This window comes from Bufo gargarizans, chromosome 6 (assembly GCF_014858855.1).
Source record: "Bufo gargarizans isolate SCDJY-AF-19 chromosome 6, ASM1485885v1, whole genome shotgun sequence".
Lineage (NCBI taxonomy): Eukaryota > Metazoa > Chordata > Amphibia > Anura > Bufonidae > Bufo > Bufo gargarizans.
Genome location: NC_058085.1, coordinates 59,590,957 through 59,597,352, shown reverse-complemented (window position 1 = coordinate 59,597,352; position 6,396 = coordinate 59,590,957).

Below are 6,396 nucleotides of genomic sequence, written 5' to 3'. Positions count from 1 at the left end.
CTTTACCCTCAAAACCTTTTGATCTAAAACTTTGGTTTCTGTCGCTATTCTGAGCTCTTCCGCGAAATCTCGATGAGGAACGAAAGGAACGTCTGGATCTGGAAAAAGAAGTTGAAGAAAAACCTGGAGAAAGCTCAGAAAACTTATTTTTCCTATCCTGCAGCTTTCTCCGAAAGGGAATCTAAATCAGGCCCAAACAAAAATTCGCCCTGACAAGGTATACTGCACAATCTTTGTTTTGAAGACAAATCACCCCCTTTCCAATTTTTAACCAGAGTGCTCTGCGAGCGAAATTGGAAACGGAGGACGCTTGTGCCACCAGTTTGACCGAATCCACTGACGCATCTGCTATAAAATAAGCCGCCTTCTGTAAGGTGGGCAAGGCGGCTAAAATTTGCTCTCTAGGACACTTTTCCCTAATCTGACATTCTAATCGTTCCAACCAGATAATCATAGATCTGGTTGTAACAGTGGTCATAATATCCAATCTAAATGCGGAAGCCGCTGCTTCCCAGGTGTTCTTGAGACAGGAATCAACTTTTTTTTTATCTAATGGGTCCCTTGGGAACCCCATATCTTCGAACAGTAGGAAAAACTTTTTAAAAATCTTTAATATAGCTACGTCAATTTTTGGCGCTTTATCCCAAGAAGAAGCCTCTTCTTCAAAGGGATACTTTCTTATAAAACTTTTGAGAATAAAAGCCTTTTTATCAGGTTTTTTTCCCACTCTCTATTTATGAGGGCTGATACACTTTCATGCAATGGGAAACATATATGCCTCCTTTCCCGAAGTCCCTCAAACATTGAATCAACTACAGATTTATCATCTTTAACATCTTCTAAATCCAGAGTAGAACTAATAGCTTTCAATAATTTGTCAGTATCTTCTACAGGAAATAAAACTCTACCCTCCATATGATCTTCAGAAGATGAGGAAAAAAAATCAGAGTCTTATGTTTCCACTACTTCCACCATAGAATCCATATCTGTTAACCAGCTTTCTGCAGATCTTTTCTGACGTTTACAGGATTTCAAGGAACTTTTCACCTCCGAACTAATGTTTTTATATTCTTTAGAAAATATGGGGATTCCTCTGCTACTGTCTTGTCTATACATTGTTGGTAAAGCTTCTCAGTATATGAGGAAGATAAAGGGACATCCACATAATGCACATTCTTTATTCTTTCTTTTAGCCAAAACTTTCTTAGGTCTTGTCTAAAATAAAGAAATCCCAAAATATCAACATAGTATCACTTGTTGGGCACTTACCCACTCATTCCAAAACAAAAACCGGTACCGGAGCAAGGCTCTCCCCTACCCGATCAGGCCTCTTTTCCTCCTCTATTGCATCCAATCAGGATAATCCTATAATTCAAAGAAGAAGAGCAGATCAGGTGGATTAGGATTCGTCTCCAACCCTCACATAGGTGACCCAGGAGACAGAGGAGGATATACACTCACCTAAAGAATTATTAGGAACACCATACTAATACGGTGTTGGACCCCCTTTTGCCTTCAGAACTGCCTTAATTCTACGTGGCATTGATTCAACAAGGTGCTGATAGCATTCATGTTGGCCCATATTGATAGGATAGCATCTTGCAGTTGATGGAGATTTGAGGGATGCACATCCAGGGCATGAAGCTCCCGTTCCACCACATCCCAAAGATGCTCTATTGGGTTGAGATCTGGTGACTGTGGGGGCCATTTTAGTACAGTGAACTCATTGTCATGTTCAACAAACCAATTTGAAATGATTCGAGCTTTGTGACATGGTGCATTATACTGCTGGAAGTAGCCATCAGAGGATGGGTACATGGTGGTCATGAAGGGCTGGACATGGTCAGAAACAATGCTCAGGTAGCCCGTGGCATTTAAAACAATGGCCAATTGGCACTAAGGGGCCTAAAGTGTCCCCAGAAAACATCCCCCACACCATTACACCACCACCACCAGCCTGCACAGTGGTAACAAGGCATGATGGATACATGTTCTCATTCTGTTTACGCCACATCGAGACTCATCAGACCAGACAAAATTTTTCCAGTCTTCAACAGTCCAATTTTGGTGAGCTCGTGCAAATTGTAGCCTCTTTTTCCTATTTGTAGTGGAGATGAGTGGTACCCGGTGGGGTCTTCTGCTGTTGTAGCCCACCTTTCTTTCCCATTCTGACATTTAGTTTGGAGTTCAGGAGATTGTCTTGACCAGGACCACAACCCCACATGGCAGTTGCTTCAATGCATGTAATTGGTTGACTAGATAATCGCATTAATGCGAAATAGAACAGGTGTTCCTAATAATTCTTTAGGTGAGTGTATATCATACAATATAGGCAAGCAGGAGTACCAGAAGTATCAGAATCTTAGTGAGTGCAGACAGAGTCAAAAGCCGGCACATCCACCGGCCACCATGTGCTTTTTAAAATACTGCTCCTGCCCCATTCCTCCGGGAGGCCTGCGCTTCCTGGAACGCACGTCCGGCTTCCTGTTCATACCCGAAGTGCGTCATGTGGAACGCACGCTCAGCCAGAAGTGGCGTCCACCGGAATACTGCGGCCGCGCTTCCTCTCCTGTTTGGACCACATGCTGTGGGGAGTCTCCGGAAGACATGCTTCTCCATGGATCCGGGCCGCAACCTCCCCCCGGGGCTGCTTCCATTGTCCCTCTGAACATCGCGTGGCCTCACTCCCCTGGAGGAGCACACGCACCTGCCACAAGAACCAAGTGGAAGCCCCGGACAACCACCGGAACCTAGGGTCCTGCCAGCCCATCCTCTGGGCGATAGACCCCAGCAGGCTTACTACCACCTTGTCCTCCAGAACATATCTGGGACTTCCAGACTAGCGGTACTGACCTGAAAATAAAACTGCAGGTCTCCCACTCCAGGGACAGGAAACCAGGTGGGACTCTTGGGAGAGAGGCTCCACCTTTTTATTCTGTAGGTTTTCTGTCCCTGGAGGCAGATCCTCTCTGTAGGGTGCTGTTGGGGGGGGGGGGAGAGAATAAATATAAATATTAAAAAAATCCAAAGTTCTATGAATAAAAAGTTTTCAACAGCTGGAAACATCCCCTATCATAATGTAACTAAAAACATGTTCTGACTCACATTGTATGAGACATATAAAGCAAGTAAACCAAACCCTCTGGTTTCTTTCCATCCTGTATGTAGCGCTTCCTGTATCCAACCAATCCTATGATGCACTTCTTCTTTTCTCTGCCACAGCTCCACCCCCACACCTATCAATGACCAGCTAGTTTATAGCCCCTCCCACCCAGCTACTTCCTGTGATGTTATCACTGCCCCGCCCATGGACATGACATCACAGGAAATAAGAAAGAGCTTATGGTAGATCAAGAATTTTTACTTTGAACTGCATACATTCAATTCAGGAGTCAAGTTGTGCATATCAGAATTCCCCTTTAAAGGGATTGCCGTTTCCAGGAGTTACTGAAGCAGCGTAGCTCCTATTTACTACAATAGGAGTTGCGCACACAGCGGAGCGCCGGCCTGCTCGGCTGATTCTGATTGGTTACTTAGTCACATCTCACCGTGATGGGACAACCACCTTAATGGGGTAATCCTGGAAAAGATAATTATGACTTATCCTCAGGATAGGTTATCATCACATCAGTGGGGGTCCAAGTCCCAGCCGATCAGCTGTTTCAGGGAGCCGCTGCACTTACCAAAGCCATGGGGAGTAATGCAGGCTCCCAGCAGTTTACCAAGCACAGCGCCATACATTGTATAGTGGCAGTGCTTGGTATTGCAGCTCAGTCCCATTGACTTGAATGAGACTGCGCTGCAAATAGGCCATGTGAACAATGTAAGGTGATGTCACTGGCCTAGAAAGAGGCTGCGGCGCTCAAGGCCTCTTCTAATAGCTGATCGGCGGGGGTCCTGGGTGTCGCACCACCACAGATCTGATACTGATGACCTATCCTAAGTATATGTCAAAAATATCTTTTCCCTTTCAACAGGTTCTGAGTTTTCGCTTTCATTCAAAGCGTTTGTCAGAACAACTAATAAAGCAAGAAATCCCAGCTCAGCGATACTCACGTGACTCTGTGCCTTTTCCAGATCCAGTCAGACTTAAGGTAATAACACATTTATATCATGAAAAGAACACGGGACTTGGTAAAAGCGAAATTAAGTGAAAATGAAAATTACAACCTTATTTTTTGTCTTCATTAAAATCCACAGTCAATAGCAAAACCCACTAGCAGCCCTAGAGTACTGCCTATGCGTTTCAAAGCCGCATTCTTAGTCATACTAGGCTCCTTGTAATTACAGTGTGCCGCCAAGACAGCGCGCAGTGTAATCTTGAAGAGGAGCGCTCCTCATCCTCAAACAGCTGATCATGGGTTGCCGGGAGTCAGACCACCCCCATTCAGATATTGATGACCTCTCCCGAGGAGAGGTCATCAATATTATTGGCTGCACAACCCCTTTAATGGCGTATATGTAGAGGCACCAGCTGTTCTTAGGGTCGTTTTACAGAAGCCATTGAAGCAGACAGAGATCAGGAATGAGGATCATCTCTGAAAACTGCTCGCTTGCTTAGCTGCATTTACATGATTTACATACAGCAATGATGACTGCTGTATGGGGGATGAATGATCATTATTTATCATCATTCATCCCCACACGGTTTAATTGTTCACACAGGGCCAGGGGTGGACTGGCCATAGACCGTACAGGGAAATTTCCTGCATAATAATGTGATGCTCAGCATTAATTAATGCTAAAAGCATCAGGTACTTATGCACCTGGCCAACGGCCACTGGTGCCCTCCTAAACTCAACTGTATTACAGTCCTCAGGATAGTGATACAGTTGAACATTAGTATTTCATGCTGTACTGTGGTATTTGGTTCTGCAGGGGCGGTATTTTGTGCTGCACTGTGGTATTTGGTTCTGCAGGGGCGGTATTTTGTGCTGCACTGTGGTATTTGGTTCTGCAGGGGCAGTATTTTGTGCTGCACTGTGGTATTTGGTTCTGCAGGGGCAGTATTTTGTGCTGCACTGTGGTATTTGGTTCTGCAGGGGCAGTATTTTGTGCTGCACTGTGGTATTTGGTTCTGCAGGGGCGGTATTTTGTGCTGTACTACAGTATTGCAGGCCTCACCTACTTGCTGCTTTCTTTTTGTGTTGCCCCGCCTTTTGTCAATATGGACCCGCCTACAACATGGGGCCACTTTTAGGTAATTTCCAGGGCCACGTTAAGTTCCCAGTCCGCCCCTGCACAGGGCAATGTGCTGCCGCGAAACGAGGAGTTTTGGCATCACATGACCCATCTGATCATGAACATTTGCCATCCGGGATAATTGGCCCGATCACCGGCCCATGTAAAAAGGCAATAAGCACTCAATCGCACAGTGAATGGAACAGACTGAAGGTTTAGTGTCCTTTTAATAACCAACTGTACAAATATAAAAACAATAACGATGTTGTGTAAAAGACATATTCTCTGTATTTCTCTGAAAAGTTCATGTTTTTTTTTTTTTCCATACATACCCGATTTCACAGCTAGTATTAGTCGCCCATTGCACATCATTGCAGTTAATAAGTGTAATAATGATTTCATTATTAGCATCTATATGTATAATATCTATATGGTTACATTTATACAGGTGTAAAACACTAATAGAAAAATGACCAAGTCAAGAATTACACAGGTATTTTTTTTTCCGAACATTCTGTACATGAAATTTATTTCGTAAGAGAATTAATGACATCACTACTTGCATATGCAAAGCATCAGCTGTAGGAGCTCTATTGTGTCACAGGAAAGTAACTTCACAAAACCTTTAAAGTGCAAAAAGAAAAAAGGGAGAAAAAGAAAAAAAGAGCTATTCTTTTTGGGGGGAGGGGTGTCAGAACTATAGCAGTACCATGAAATAAAGAATTATTATTATTATTATTATGCTCTACCCTGATAATTATCATTTAGAATGCATACTTTGCCAAAGGATCTCGAAATGCAAAAAAGTTTTTTTTTTACTTTTAAAAAGTTTTATCAACTTTTGCATCCATACAATTCGCTGCATTCCCCATTGAAGTCAATGAGGAGGGGTTAAGATAGCTACCGTTTTTGGTGAGGTTTCCACCACCAAAAACTTGCTGCCCTACTGATCTGCCACTGTTTTTTTGCACAGTGGATTTCAGCCGTGTGAATATACCCTGAACCCTTTCATAATGGGCATGTGGGTAACATGATATCCGTAGCTGCAGAAACTACAGGAATGCATCAGCATCTATTAAATCCCTCCTGGACTCCTCCTCCAAGCTCCGTCCCACTTATCTCCGTCTTATCTAAGGGACCAGGAGGGCAGCGATATGGTAGGAGAGTCCATACAAAGACTGGCTGCAGTGTTATAAAACTCTCCTGATCACACTG